Source organism: Macrotis lagotis, chromosome 2, assembly GCF_037893015.1.
Source record: "Macrotis lagotis isolate mMagLag1 chromosome 2, bilby.v1.9.chrom.fasta, whole genome shotgun sequence".
Classification (NCBI taxonomy): Eukaryota; Metazoa; Chordata; class Mammalia; order Peramelemorphia; family Peramelidae; genus Macrotis; species Macrotis lagotis.
In genome coordinates, this window is record NC_133659.1 from 56,561,708 (window position 1) to 56,578,422 (window position 16,715).

Below are 16,715 nucleotides of genomic sequence, written 5' to 3' on the forward strand. Positions count from 1 at the left end.
AACTATGTCCCTTTGGGTAAGTCACTTGACCTCTCCATGTCCCAGCTTCCCCAATAGTTAGTTTCCTTGGTAAAATGAAGGTGTTTGAACAAATGACCTCTAAGATTCTTTCCAACTTTAACTGCATGATCCCTTGAACCTACTTAAGATAATGAACAATTTTTCTATGAGATAGAAATACCCATTTATATATTTAACCATTATATATGCTAATTAAAATGATTTTTTTAAGCTATTAAAAACAGGTCCCCTAAGACTTATCTTACCAGGCAATGCTTTGTTAATGCTACTCTGTCCTTGATAGTAAAACAAAACAAAACAAAATAAAAAATTTCATTTATATTTAGAAATCCACTAAGAATTTTTACTAATTCTACCTGACTTCCTTCCAATTTAGTTTGAATTTGTGAACTTTTCAGTATCTTGGGAGCAAGCTCCAGATATTTCTCATCTCTACTATTCATTCTTCCTTTCCTTCTCTTGTCTTTCCTTCCCCATCCAACCATTATCTTGTAATCAGTGTTTGGATCCAGTAGTGGGAGAATGCCAACTTTCTAATATTTTCCCAGCAGATAAGAACCATGGGAAAAAGTTGTGAAACTTTAGGTTGCCTCACTTAAATTTCTAAATGAGTGACTTTTCTTAGGTTACTGGAGAGCTTGGGAATCTAAATCTAGAACTGAAAGGCATCCTAGAAGTCATTTTATAGATAAGGAAACTGAGACTTAGGGGGATTGGGTGATTTACTCAAAATCAAACCTATAAAGAAACTATCAGAGAAAGAATTTGAACTCAAGTCCTTTGACATTAGAACTAGTGGATTTTTTGCTTTTTTGGTTGTTTTTTTACATGTTATTTTTTTTGCAAGGCAAGTGGGGTTAAGTGGCTTGCCCAAGGCCACACAGCTAGGTCATTATTAAGTGTCTGAGGCCAGATTTGAACTCAGGGACTCCTGACTCCAGGGCCAGTGCTCTATCCATTGAGCAACCTAGCCACCCCTTTGCATGTTATTCTTGCACAGGGCCAAGCTAACCTTATTTGTATTGTTCCAATTTTCGTTTTTATACTTGTTGAAGTGAGTACCATTTTTTAATTTTTTTTTACCACTTGACAACAGTTTTCAGTCCTCTTATCAATATCATTCTTATGCACTCTAATAATATTGACCATCTCTTATCACATGTTCAGTTCCTTTTGTTCTAGGTAAAAACATCTGTTGTTGATCTTAAGGAATTCTATAGATTAGAAGGAACATGTTGATTACTCTGTTTGAATAGAAGAACCTTCAACTTGTTCATACATCAGAGGTCAGGGAGTGTCCCTAGTGCCTTGAAGGACTGAAATGCATAGCCCTTATACCCCTATTTTGAAGAAGGCTGTGGTTGTTAGGGTTGATTCCCTCTTCTGTTCTTGGTCTCCTCTTAAGCTATTGGGAGAAGTGTAGAAGAGGGTAGATGGGTTCATAATAAAAACTAGCACAGTTGTTGCTTTGGTGATCCCTTCCATTTGAATACAATGTTGAAGTATGTGAAGGATGCTTTAGAAGAGACTTTTGAATGAGTGGAAGGTGTAATTCAACTGAATAAGGAAATTTAATTCAACTGAGAAGGAAAAAAACCCCAAACAATTCTTGCCTTTAAGGGTCTTACATTGTACCCAAGGGATTATGTCCTGTGAACAAATGACTAAATATAAAATATTTACTAAGTAAAGATATAAAACTATATATATTGTATTGGTTGAAAAGAGATGGGAAAGCATTATGGTCATGTGTGGGACAGTGGAAAACTTCCTGAGGTCCCTTTAACCTATAAGATTCCATCAGCCTATAACTACAGTGGTGTGCCTTAAGATTTGTGGGCTTCATGAGTACTTGCATTTAAGCATTTCAGATAGAAGACTCTAAGATTAACATCCCCCACCCCTTCCTAACTTAGACCGGACCTGGGGCTCTATCTTAACACAAACAGGTTTTGATTTAGTGACATGGCCAGAAGGCTTCTTGTCACTAATTTCCATAAATAGTGATGAAACTGAGTGGTCAGTTAATTGAGGTATCAAGTTGGGATAATCTATTTCTAGAAAGGCTGTACCCCCGAACTTATCTGCCCTTTACTTTTAACAGTCCAAATGAATTTTTTTTTCTCCCAAAGGCCCAAGTAGTTAAGATTACTATGGGAGAAAAATATATCATTGTGAGTATTTGCTTTAAAGCCAAGGATTATCAGGCACCTTGTTTTTTGCTCCCGAGATTCTCTCCATTTCACTCATTCCTTGGAATACCTCCTTCACTATGTCTGACCTTGAAAGCACTTTGGAAAGATGATTATGATTATAGATATAAGGTGGACCTCAAGTGTGTGGATGCTCTCTGTTGATCTCTCTAGCATCCCAGTGCCAAAGGCATTCAGCAATCTCCCCAAGATGGGAGAGCCCACGGTGCAGTCAAAATGGTAATGCATTTGAAATCAGAGGACCTGAATTTGAGTCTTGGCCTTGCCATTCACTCTCTGTCTCTTCACCTGCAAATTGAGTGGGTTGGACTAGGTCACCTCTAAAGTGCCTTTCAGCTCTAAATTTATGATCGTCTGATACCATAATCCTCACAATAAGTTATGTTATGCTTTGGGGAAAACTCTGGAGCCCCAAGGTCTTGACTTACCTCTGTGTGTTGCTAGTCATTAGCTAATGTTTTCCCTGTGCTCTTTCCTCAAGTGCTATCTAGCCTCCTTGGCTCTCTGACCTATAAGAGAGGTGCATCTTTTGGATCAAGCTTTATCCATTATTAAATAAATCTCTGCCTTCCTCATGTTCCTTGATTAGCTTTCCTAATTCTGCCTTCCTACTCCTCCCTCACAGCTATGCTCCCCCCAAAGAGAGATGAAAGCAAAACTTGCCACTTCCAAAAAAGCCAAGTAGTTCTTGTAATTAAAAAAAAATATTATTGATGTCTGTTGAATTCTTACATTATAAACATTTCCAGATTACTGTGATTCTGGAGAACAATATTCAGATCTATTTTCTTATGTAGAAAGACCACCCTTTAGCTAAGGGCACAATAAGCTATTTGAAGTCAATACACACACACACACACACACACACACACACACATACATTTTCTCTCACAACATACACCCAGGGTGGCCAATCTGTTGCCATCTTCAATACTGCCATCGCTACCCCTTCTTTTTTCTTTCTTCTCCCAGTTGTATGCCAGTAATCTCCGGAGGTGAGACCTGCCCCATTACACACAAGATGATCGTCACTAACCCAGTGGGTGCAGATAGATAGAGACATCTAGCAGCGTGTTAATAAAGGACCTGGTGAGGAATAGAAAAATGTCGCCCCCAGGTAGTTCAAATTGTCTGCTGTGGTGGCTGCCCGCTGTCTTCTGCAGTCATGATTGGCTTATGATTGCCCAAGGGGAGGGGATGGGGGTAGAGCAGAGTGAGGGGGGCTTGCCAACCCTGTGTCAGGGCAGTGGAAAGTGACATTAGCAAGGAGATTTCCTTGCTTTATTTTCTTCTCTGCTGGGAAACATTAGATTTTTCTGCATTGGCAAGACTCACAGCTGGCAAGCTGAGGGATGTGCCAGGTCTCAGCTCCCCCAGAGCTGGAGATGAAGCCTCAAGTTTCACCTTCATGTCAAACCAGCCCTTCCACCTGTCACCCCTCAATGCCCCTGACCCCATTTCTCTTGGGAATGCATCTTTTTCCTAGGACTTTCTTCTGTGGTCTCTCCCTGTGTGTCTCTCTGTCTCTGTCTCTGGGGCTCAGCCTCAGTGGCTTCATCCACCTCCTTCCTCTCTGTGCTTAGCTCCTGCAGAGCCAGCCAGCCTCGTGCCTTTCATTACCACGTTAACAAACTCGAGTCGTGCCTAACGAGGACGCCTCATACGTTATGCTAATGATCAAGAGACATGTTAATGATATTTTAGAAGCCTAATTAGTGGAATATATAACTATATGCAATTTGGTAATGGACTGTGACAACAAGTTGTTAAAAGGGGGCTTGACAAATCCAGTTCCATGTGGCCTCAGACAAACAAGAGCTGAGAATGGATGAATGGAAATCCAACAGGGAGATAGAGGAAGGAGGTGTATGTATGTTTGGGGTTGGGAGCATGCATGCAAAGGGGTAAACACAAATTACACTTGTGCATGGGTCAACTTTTCAGATAATAGGGCAGTTGGAATCCCTTCCTTTTGATGACTACAAAGTCAAATAAATGTCTCTGAAGGATTCTTGAAACTCCAATTTAAGCAACTATTATTGCTGGTAGATTATAAAAATGTAGCTTGAGGTGATAGTGTGATGATATACTTATAATTTTTTTTCTCATTCACTCAAAAACTCTTTGTTGCTGTTTGTAGTTGGTGGCATCCACACAGCAGAGGAATCCTTGTAGCACAGTTATCTTTTTGTCGAATAAATCAAAGATCAAAAACAGGCAGTTCAATCAAGAGACATAACCACACCACCCATTGTTGGTATTTTGCCTCCTTTGATAGGACAAAACCTGGGATTTATATTCCCTAGATACAGGATAGCTGTAACTAGCACTTTTGTGTCCAGGATTAGCAGCACTGTCCAAATGTCCTCATTTAATTTGTAGTTTTGGTTGGAGTCATAGAAACCCCCAAATTTCAGGAAACTGATTCTAAGGGAAGGGCAAAAGTAGGGAAGGGGGTAAAAAGCTTATCTGCTATATGACTATAGTGTTGGTGGAGGAATGATAATGGGGGAGAAGGAAAATTGCCTCCTGGTAGCTTCTCATTATAATCAATTATTATTGCCATCTAAATGTTAAACTTGTTCATTCATTTGCTATGGAAGGACTAAACCTACTGTCAGTGCACCTCTAAATTTTTGTTCTCTTAGGTCAAAGCCATTGATCTGCCCTAGTAATGGCACAGTAGTTCCATAAAATCAATTAGACACTATATCATCATTTTATTTCTGTGCTAAAAATCTTAGTCCATGTAGTCTGTTCACGGTCCTTTCTTCCTGGAATACTTCTTTAACTAGACATCTTGCAGAATTCTAAATAGATTGCCTTTATTTTTTACAACAGATTTAGTTTGATAAAGTTGTTTATAAAAGACATTTCCTCAACTTCTATTTTTTTCTGTTTTTCCACTGTATTGAAGGATAGATTTGAATTTATTTTCTGAGTATTTAAAATGTCTAATAGAGCTGGGTTAGTAATACCATACTTCATCAATAGATGTCACTATCAAACACAAGTTATATTGTGTTATACATTGTCTTCAGTTTGAGGTTTCTTGTTCCGAAAGAAGAATTAGTTGTTTTCTTATATTCTTGACACTTTTTGCTGCATATGTGGTTATGGGGATTACATCTTCCTCTTATGTAAATTGTAATCTTTATGCTCACCTTTCAAGAATGAACCTCTTTGGGCTTAGCCAGGCTATTCTTCATGTGTCATAAATAGAGGCCATCATCACATCCAAATTGAAGTCTTTTTCCCTTCAGAAAGACCTTCCTAGAGTGATGCTCTACCAGTATAACCTTTGAGAACCCAACATCACTCCCATGCCTTGATAAAATATTGGCATAACTCTTTGGTGAAGGATTGAGGAAGAGCCCTAGGCTTGGATTTTACTGTGTCAAGATAAGAGGCTCTCTTTATTAACCAGAAAGGAAGAGCAGAATAAAGCTGACATCTGGGAATTTTTAGTTGATGATGGTATCTATATCTTGCCATTGAAAGTATAGCTGAACACCTGATGGTATTTGAATTAATTAGTAAAGGATGTGTAGGCATTTTTGCATGTTATTTCAACTATAATAATAAAAATAATGATAGCAAGCATTTATTTAACAATTCATAAATATCTCATTTTTATCCTTACAACAACCCTAGATAATATTGTTTTCATTTTACCAGTGAGGGAAGTGAGGCAGACAAAGTTTAAGTGACTTGTGCAGGGTCACAGGTTGAGAAATATCTGAGGTTGGATTGGAGCTCACATTTTCTTAACTTCCCTATAGAAATTTCATGGAGATTCAGGAATTTCTTCAAGGGAAATAGAAAAAGGTAGACAGACCAACTTAGAGCAAAATATGCCATCTGTTTAGCTGGTTTTTAGTCATGACCCCATTTTTGTTGGCAAAGATATTGGTTTTCCATTTTATTCTTCATTTCATTGAACAATTGAAAACATTGAGACAAGTAGAATTAAGTGACTTGCCCAGAATCACACAACTAATACATATCTGAGGTTGGATTTGAACACAGGTCTTCTCTCTAACACTCTAAGTGCCACAAAACCTAGTTGCCCAACTGGTATGAATAATTCTTTTTTTAAAAAATTCTCATCATATATATGTAAAAATACACACAGAGCACATACATTCAACTTCAGTCTTCTCATCTTTAAAATGAGGATAAGGATAAAATCTACCAAGACCATTGTGGACATCAAATGATGAAATATCAATTATTGTTGTTTGTTCTTCATTCTTGAGTAAGACTATGACATCAGAGAGGTAATGCCATGAAAAGCACATGAATTGGATTTGAGTGGGGGGTGTTAATTCACCAATCTCTCTAGCTTCTCCAGAACTATCTGTGTCCAGGGACCAGATATGAATCAAGATGACTGGAGATGGCCCTGAATGCGAGGCAATTAGGGTTAAGTGATCTGCCCAAGGTCATGCTAGTGGGTGTCTGAGGTCAAATTTGACCTCAGTTCCTCTTGATTCCAGGATCAGTGCTCTATCCATTGTGCCACTTTGTACTGTGCCAACTTTTTTACTTATGCATAAACTTCTATACACATTTTGATGGATCTGTGATCTGACTCCCCCCAACTATGTCATGGTCAATTTATTTATGCCCTTTCATCTTGAACAACATTAGTCCATTTCTTCCTATAAAATTTTAATCAGGAGGATGAGGGATCCATGCTGTGAGCCTTTCTCCAGGTCTCTTGTCATTCTGTAGATATTAGTAAAGCACATGCTTCTAGTCAAGAAGACTTGAGTTCAATCCATAGACCCAGATATTTCCCCTGCTTTGAATCTTTGACTTCTGTCTGTATCAATTTCTAATGGGAATAATGATGGCACCTGCCTGTCCAGGCTGCTATGAGGATCAAATGAAATAATATTTGTAACGTGATTATTATTGTTGTAGTTATTTCTGTGGTTGACCAATCACCTGTTTTTGGAATATATGTATATGTGTGTGTATGTATATTATGTATATACATAATCTAAGAAATAGCACCATCACATCCATATTTGCACATACACAAATGTCCACCAATGCACGTATATCTATACATACATGTACACATGTGACTCTTTTCTCTCTTTACTTCTTAACCTCATCTCTCAACCTCTCTCTTTTCCATCCTTTTCTGACCTAGGATACATTCTTTCTTGATTTGATTCTTTTCTGTAGTGGAATTTTGTAAATTCATCATTAGATAATTTTTCAACATTCTGGTTAGCAACTGACTATTTTTTTTTAAATGGGAGGCCCCATTACTTTCTCTTTCCCCTTCTTCCTGATGCTTAGCAGAAAAGGTGGAAAGATCCTGTATAACTAGAAGATTCTACATTAATTTCCACTTTTAATGAGAAGATTCATTTTGGGGAGGAAGGGGGGAAGAGAGAAAAAAATGTACAGGGGAGCCAGAGGGAAAAGCACATTCCTTTTTCAGAGCCTTTCTCACTGAATTGTTTGAAGCTAGTAAAATTAGCAGCCGCTTTGATGCTCAAAAGACCTTTCATCTTTGTGTGTGTGTGTGTGTGTGTGTGTGTGTGTGTGTGTGTGTGTGTGTGTGTTAATATTAAGTTGAAATTCTTTTCTTACCACTTATTTGGTTTTTCTGCTAATAATGAAATTATAATGAGGTCCCTGATGGGATTAAAAAAAAACACCTCACATGAATTATCCCATTTCCCATTCAACCTCCTTCTCCCTTTCAGTAAAACCTATTCTGCATAATAGGTCTTTGTCTCTGACTTGCAGATAGACTTGAAGGAAGGCCTGAATCGGAAATGCCCCTATTGTTCTTTTAAGCAAATAGGTTATAAAGTTCTGGGAGGCCACAGTATGCTCTCTCTCTCTCCCTCTCTCTCCTTCTCTCTCCTTCTCTCTTCCCCTCTCTCTTTCCCCTCCCTCCCTCCTTTTTTCCTTCCTTCCTTCCTTCCTTCCTTCCTTCCTTCCTTCCTTCCTTCCTTCCTTCCTTCCTTCCTTCCTTCCTTCCTTCCTTCCTTCCTTCCTTCCTCCCTTCCTCCCTTCCTTCCTCCCTCTCTCCCTCCCTCTTTCCTTCCTTCCCTTCCTTCCTTCCTTCCTTCCTTCCTTCCTTCCTTCCTTCCTTCCTTCCTTCCTTCCCTCCTTCCCTCCTTCCCTGCTTCCCTCCTTCCCTCCATCATATTTGGTGTAGGTGCAATTTATATATTGTACTGTCTTGAATTCACTTTTCTTTATTTTGGGAGGAGGGCTTTTGTGAGGATCTGTGACTTTTTATTGGGATCTAGTGGGGTATGCCTGTTACTGTCTTGATTTGTGGAGAAGGCAGGATATGGAAACTTGGATAACACTGTTTGGGTTGATAAATATATCTACTAATCTGTTTATTATTATTACTAATTCCCATTCTCTCCTGCTTCATTTGATTCCTTCCCAGGGGCCATTTTCATCTTAAACTTGGGTAGGTCCAGGACTGGAGCTAAGTTCTCTGTTACCAATATGTTAGCTCTCATATGTTCTTGAATTTCCATATATGGACAAGTAAAGGCCCACAATGTTATGATTACCAAAAACTATGGCATCCCAGACATAAGTAATTTTCTAATGTTAAAGAAAATTATAGGCAGGAAGTGAAATTTAATTCTTTTCTTCCTAGGTAAGTGTTTCAGTATTTGACAATTCTCACTTTTAGGAAGAGAAGAAGGAAACAAATAGTTATTATGTGGCTACTATGTACCAATCATTGTGCTAAGAACTATACGAATATTATCTCATTTCATAATCACAACAAGCCTGGAAGGCAAGGTATCATTAACCCCATTTTACACATCAGGAAATTGAGACCACCAGAGCTTAAGTGATTTACCCAAGGTAGCACATCTAACAAAATCAGAGGTTGCATTTGAATTCTAGTTATCCTGACTTTAGACCCAGTGCTCTAACCACTGAATCATCTCTCTGCTTCTAAATAAATAGTAATAACTAATCTATTACAATATTTTACTGGACTTTTAAGGTTTGCTAATGTTACTCATTTCATTTGATCATCTTAATAACCATGGGAATTAGATATTATTATCATTCCCATTTTATAGATGAGGAAACTGAGGCTGTGAGAAGTTAAGCAACTTGCCTAGGGTCTCATTGCTTTTAAGTGTCTAGAGAAAAATTCAAAGTTGGTTCTTCCTGAATCCAAGACTAGTCCTGTCACTACTCATCATTGACCCAAGAATACTTCCATCAATCTAGCCAATCTCTACTGTTTTTGTTTTGGCCCATTGTTTCATATTTAAAGATAAATCTGTTTGTATTTGATTAGTTTCATGTTGTTTCCCCATTAGACTGTGAGCTCATTGAGAGCAGGAATTTTTTTTGTCTTTATTTTATTAAGCATATAAAAATGGCTATTGATTGACTGATTGGAGAAGAATACTGCATCATAACTTGAGAGTCTATTGTCTCCATTGACATATATACTGGCTACGCAACCCTGGGTGACCCTAGGCATTTCTTGAAGACTCAAGTTACAGAGGTATTGACCTACATTTAGAGAGGAACTTTCCTTATTCATCAGTTCCATTTACCATTTATATCAGAGGTCTATTCCATCTCCAAAACCCTTCTAATCTTAGATTTCACTTGGGAACAAACAGCAATGGCACACAACAACTTAATGAGGTAGACATGGCAAGGAATTATTATTTCCTCTTTTACTAGGGAGGAAACAGACTCAAAAAGGAAGTAATTTGCTTAAGGCAAATCTGTCTCCAAAAAGTGATGGCAGGACAAGAACACAGCTCTTAGGATGGCCATATCAATATTTTTTCAATGACTTTTAAATGCCTCACCTAGCATTGTTCATCTACATGGCTCAGTAGTTACACTGGTTAGAGACCATTCCCCAAACATCTTTATCTTGGATCTTGGTTCTCAGAGAAGCATTAATAACTGGTTTTAGGGAGCTCACTTCTAATCATGATCTCCCTAGGTTCCCCCCCCCCTTCCTTCCTCCCCACCATTAACTAGTTATAATAAAGTAGGAGAATCTTTACAGTTGGTGATTTTATATCATAGATCAAAGATCAAAGCTGAGGAATACACAGCAACCGTAAAATTAACTGCTTTTTCAATTTTACAATGCTTTCAGTGATAGAGAATCATATAAATTTAATATTAATTAAACACTTAGCTTTTAACCTCCTCTTGCATCTACTTTTGGCTGGTTGCTGGAAAAAATTAATTGGGCATCTTAAATCTTGTGTTACTAAATGCTTTGACAGGAAGGGTTTCAAAAGCACTTCTAACTTCAGCAAAATGCACTTGGAACATTTGTCCTTCCATTCACCTAATTGAAAAGCCATTTTTTTAACTTAAGGAAAATGGACCATTTGGTGATTTAAAAAAAAGGAAGTAGAGCTTATAACCTAGGGCTTTAACTTAGTCTTCTGGAACACTTAGCTCATAGCAAAATGGAAGCCATGGTGTTCCATTATTAAAATTACCCTATTGATCATGCATCCAATGATACCAATATATTACTGGTCACTTGTTGGTCTGTTTGTATGCTTGAATCTCCTGGGTCGTCAGTCCAGCAAGTATTTCCTCTTGTATCATCAATGAAGATTTGAATATAAGATTCACTTTTATAGTCATGAGCCACCTTTTTGGGGATAGAGGAGAAGATATTTTGCCATTCCAGGAACAGTCCCAACAGTGACACAAACCTTACCATCACAATACAAAGTGAAAAGAAATATTATATTTGATGGGAATCTTAAAACATGAAGGATATTTGTCTGGATGTGTGTTTTGAATAATCCTAATGCTATGATGCAAATTATCCAGTAGAATGAAAACTCCTTGATTTCAAGAACTGTTTTGTTTTGTTTTTCTTTATATCCCCATCAGCTAGCACAGTGTTTGACACACACTAGATGCTTAATAATCCCTTGTGATGGATTGATTGTTTCATTTTTGACTTTGTACACCCATCACTTACTACAGTCTCTCGAACACAGTAGACATTTAATAATTGCTTATTGACTGATTGTTTCATTTTTGCGTTTGTATCCCCAATATATTGATCAACACTTAATAGATACTTTTTTTCAACTGAACTTCATCATCTCTATTGATGGCGCCAGTCTCCTTTGGCCTTTCATAATCAGCATGCATCAGTATCCAGACTTCCATAATGGCTGAATGGAAATCATGCCCACCAATCTACCCTGTGTTTCTGTAATCTTTTTCACCAAAGAGCTAAGAGTGCTTTTGTACATATTATCTCATTTATTCTCACAACATCACTAAGAAGGAGTTAGGCAGGGGTAATATAAGGATTCAAAAGTTACCTTTGCTGGGCTGCCTGCTGCGACCATCAATTTAAAGATGGCAGTTGGACTTAGCAGGGTAACCTCAGTCAGCAGAGCTTAGACCCCCAAGAGAGCGTACGTCTGCTCTTCATTTAGACTCAGGTGTCTGAGACAAATGCAAAGCTTGCCTTTTTGACTATACTATTCTTAGCTAAACACTCACTGGGATCACTGCTACACATGTGTCCCACTTGAAGGAACATCACTATATAAAAATTCAAACTTGCAAAAGATGATACATTAAAGGGTTATTATTAATATTAAAAAGTAACTTCATCTTTAAGGAAAAGGAATTACAGAAGGTTTCCATTAAGTAGGTAACTGTAATAGTGCATTTAAGAAGATAATTTGGTTTCTTCCCAATGTTACTGGAACACATCTATTGGCTAGTGAGGTATATTTGTAAAATGTGACAGTATTCTCTGTCACATTGATAGTTAGAACTGCTTTGGATCAATGGGGTAGTGGTATTTCCTGTTTATAAGTCATGGTAGATTGGTTGTAGAATTGTTTCTTGAACCCTAAGTTTGCCCATTTGTATACTTTGTCTCTCCTGTGAAACACCAGACTTTCTCATGTTTAGCAGTCTCTTCTCCCTTTAGTCTCAAAGATCCCCTCACTTCCTTCAAAACGCATTCAAATATTGCCTTCTACATGAAAACTGTCTAGTGCCTCTAATCTCAATTTGCCTTGTATAGAATTTTAGATACTTACATTTGTAACTTTGTGTTTCCTTCTTAGAGTGAAGGTTTCTTGAGGGTCAAGACTGTTTGCTTTTTGTCGTCTTTCTATGATCAGCACCTAGCATGGTGGTTAATAAATGATTATTGATTGATTTATCGATTTATTTTAGCGTTTTCTCATTTTATTGATTGATAAAGTCAATATGTGAAAGTATTCTGAAAGGTAATGTCAGCAATCAACTTATTTAAAAATAAATTCTCTCTCTCTATGTTTGAGTGGGTAGATATATATGTGTGTAGGCATTTATCTATTCATCTCTCTCTTTCTTCAATCTGTCTCTTCTATTTGTCTATCTCTTCATACCTTTATAACATATCTACCTGTCTCTCTTTATACTTTGACACCTCTATCTTCAGTCTCTCATCTATTTATCTTCACCTATCCCTTTTCTTTTATTTGACTATCTCTTTATATATGTATGTATGTATGTATATATATATCTGTCATATGTTTATCTCCATCTACCTCTGTCTCTATTTGTCTATATCCCTCTTATCATATATCCACTTATCTCTAATTATACTTCTACTTCTCTATCTTCTATCTCTTATCTATTTATATATCTCTCTTATCTATTTAACTCCATTTATCTCTTTGCCTCTCTTCGTCTATCTCTTTTCTATCATCTATCTTTTTATACTTCTATATCTCTAATATCTATCTCCCTGTTTAATGTCTCTAGTTTTCTTTCTCTCAAATATTTATTTATCTTTATATCCCTATCTATCATCTATTACCTTTATCCATCCATCACTTTATACCTCTTATCTATCTTTCCCTATTTATCTATTTATGCTTCTATCCATCTATCTCTATTTATCTATTTATTTTTCTCTCTTTATATATCAATTTCTATATTTCTGTTTCTCTTTTTATTTGTCTCTGTTCATCTCTCTCTATATCTCTCTATATATTTATATCTCTCTCTTCACCTATATCTATATAGATATGTGTTTATATATACATACCCACATGATGTGTGGGGCACTATAAAAATTTTAGTGCGTTAGTTTGGGTTGACCGCCTTATTACTCACGAGTGAGCTATACAGGTCTTCCTTAACAAGTGGCAATAAAGACTTTATAGTCCCCCTTACACCATCACATATTTTTGTTTAGGCCACATATTGTCTTTTTTCTTTTTAAGTCTCCCTTTGCTCTTGTCCCTCTCAAGTACCTTAGTTGCCATGGTAACAGTTATATCGTGCTGTGGGTGGAGCTGAGCTACATCCTTATGTGAGACACTTTGAGGGAATCTGTGTATAGTCTGACTAAAAGCCAATAGAGCCTGGGGCCCCTAGCCTGAACACCTGTGGCATTTTTCTTGGATTGTTGTGTTAAGTCCTGTTTATTAGATTTCCTGCTGTGCTTTCACCTTTATAATTCTTTCTAATAACTGATAGATACATATTTGTTAAGTGCTTTGAATATAGTACCATTTTCTAGTGATCCTGCTTTCCATTAACTCTGGTAATCTTATTGAGAATAAAAAAACTTAATAAAAGCTAACAATGGGGGCAGCTAAGTGGCACAGTGGATAGAGCACCAGCCCTGGTGTCAGGAGTACTTGAGTTCAAATCTGGCCTCAGACACTTAATAATTACCTAGCTGTGTGGCCTTGGGCAAGCCACTTAACCCCATTGCCTTGCAAAAAAAAAGCTAACAGCACTAACTTATGATGGTTCTGTCTTCAGAATTCCACCCACAAACACATCAAAAGTTTTCCTTTTGCCAGGTTTTCATTTAATTTTTTAAATCAGTATTCATGAATATTATTGCACCTTGGGGCTTTTTCTTTGCTTTCTCCCCCCCCCCCCTTGATTCAGGTTTTAGCACTATATTTGTCTTATAATTATTGGGAAATGGTAAATCCCTCTGATATCTTTGTCAAAAAAGACAAAAAAACTCAACCCAAATGGGTTCATGAAGAGTTGGTCTTGACAGAAAACAACTCGACAACCACAATAGTGTCTTGTCAAAGTTGTCCTCTAGTTCACGTTGAATTTTTTTAGATTTCTGTTCCTTCTAACAATTTGCAGATTACATTTTTCCTTCTAGCATTTTTTCCCTTTCAAGAAGTTTTAGTTGATGATAGCACCCCCAAATCCAACATAGCATCCTCTTATAGGTGGTAACTAGGATTTTCCCTAGAATTAGTTCATTGGGTAGGATCATTACTACTAGACCTCAGTTCTTATCTTTTCTTGTAGTAAATTGATATGTCCATCAGATCATCAGATGTTGAGGGAAAGACAGAAGTGTCTGTACTTAGTTATCATGACCAATCTTATTTATTTTGTACATGTGATTTTGTATTTTTTTATAAGATGTGAGTAGTATTTTGATTATTTTTTGAAAGATAGCCTCTATGGAAATGAAATAAACATGATATGAAAACTGCCATCAATAAAAGCAGATTCAGCAAAAATGTACTAACGCCCCCAAAATTGTGAATATTTTCTTAATGTTAAACTGTGTTAGCAAACTCAATGGATCAGGCTAGAGTTTCATTCTGGGTAAATTGAGTGCTTATGGATTGTCATGTGACTCAATGAAGGGTTTTCTTAGTCATATATTTCAGACCTTGAACCTTTCTTCTATAGTAAACAGAAGAGAAACTGTGAACATATTCTTTTTGGGATCCAATTGTAGAGAGCTCTAGTGTGGCCATTAAAGCTTAATGTTAAATTATCCCACAGAAATAGGCAATGCAGCAAATTTGGACATCAGCCACATGATCTTGACCATAGTTTAACTTTGTAGTCTTCATTCAATAAACTTTTCTAGGGGACACTGACTTGGGGCAGTCTATGCCACTGGTGTTTACTGACTGTAACTATACTATCTGTAATTTCACATCAGTTCATCCATCCAGCAGTCAATGTTTTGATAATTTTAATTTGACTACTGTATTATCTTAGTATCAGATGCTCCAACTCATTCCTTTGATTATGTACTTTATTTTTATTCACATCTCCATAGTAAAACCAGAACATTAAGAATTTGATACATTACTGTACACAACAGTTTAAGAATAAATACTAATTTAGTATTTCTAGTTATTATGATGTCATTGAAAAAGTAGATTTAGGGAAACCAGACAAATTCATGAGTTAGTCTTAGGGATCTGATAAAAGTTGCAGAAGGAGAAGAAGGAACAGTAAATAAAATTTATCCAAACACTGACATCCTTATTTCTTTGTAGGTTAAATGAAGTACATAGCTCTTATATTCCTTTTATTTTTATTTTTTATTTTTTTCCTTCCTTCCTTTTTTATTTTATTTTTTTAGTTTTTTTTGCAAGGCAAACGGGGTTAAGTGGCTTGCCCAAGGCCACATGTCTAGGTAATTATTAAGTGTCTGAGACTGGATTTGAACCCAGGTACTCCTGACTCCAGGGCCAGTGCTTTATCCACTATGCCACCTAGCTGCCCCGCTTCCTTTTATTTTTTGAAAGAGACACTGAAATAGCTTAGGTCCCAGATAAAAGTTCTGGTTAGAGCAAAACAATCAGTTTAGTAAACCCAGTATCAAGGGAAGAATTTTCATAGAACCTTCAAAGAGATTTCTGGGCAAACCTGATATTCTTTGAATGTAAATGGTGACAGAAGAATAGAAACACAGACCATTTTTTAAATCAGGGAACTGGGAGGGGAGAAAGACAGAGGAAGAGAAATAAAAAGAAAGCATTGACAACCCCAAATGGAAATAGAGCAAAGAAGGAAAGAAAAATTCATTCACTGTTTAACCCAGGGAAAAGTGCATAATGGAAATATACCACATACATACAAACAAGTCCACTTATTTAATTAATTATTTTACTTATTGGAGAAGCTCATCACTGCTTAGCCTCTGGGCACATTTACAAGTATGATATAAAAAAGACAGTCCCTGCCATTACTGTTTACAATCTACAATAGATAACATATAAACAAGACATATTTTCACAGACAGACACATGCAACCAGATACACTTTAAACAAACACCAGTAAACAATTAAAATGGATATTAAATTAGTAAGATAAAGATGGCTTTTGTAATTAGCAATGGTAATAATACAGATTTAAGAATTAGATACAGATTTGGTTCTGATTTGGTTATTTCCATATTAAAGAACATAGGAAAAACAGTTTTGCTTCAGCTTCAGCTGAGAGTGTCAGATATTGGCCTGTGGGTTAGTGTTCCTGGTGTTCCTGTAGTCTAGCCTGGGCAATGCTGAATAACACCACTCACCTTCATGGGCCATCATCCGTATAGAGGCAAATTAGGGCGATGACATAAGCTACAAATCATAAGCTATTGTTAACTTAAGTCTGAGCCACAGCATCATTTCATCCTGGTCCTCTTGGACTTAATTTGATTTCCTTTA

At 36.9% G+C, this 16,715-nt stretch overlaps 1 protein-coding gene and 1 long non-coding RNA gene across 3 annotated transcripts in view; both read left to right on the plus strand.

Moving 5' to 3' along the window:
- LOC141512717 (uncharacterized) overlaps positions 1 to 7,842 on the plus strand; it is a 64,225-nt gene extending 56,383 nt beyond the window's left edge. Inside the window, exon 2 of the long non-coding RNA XR_012475583.1 lies at positions 1 to 7,842. This exon is cut by the window's left edge and continues 42,845 nt beyond it. This is a non-coding gene — a long non-coding RNA (uncharacterized LOC141512717).
- Positions 1 to 16,715, plus strand: part of PBX1 (PBX homeobox 1) — a 325,099-nt gene that overhangs the window by 69,571 nt on the left and 238,813 nt on the right. The gene's annotated exons all lie outside the window — the stretch shown is intronic.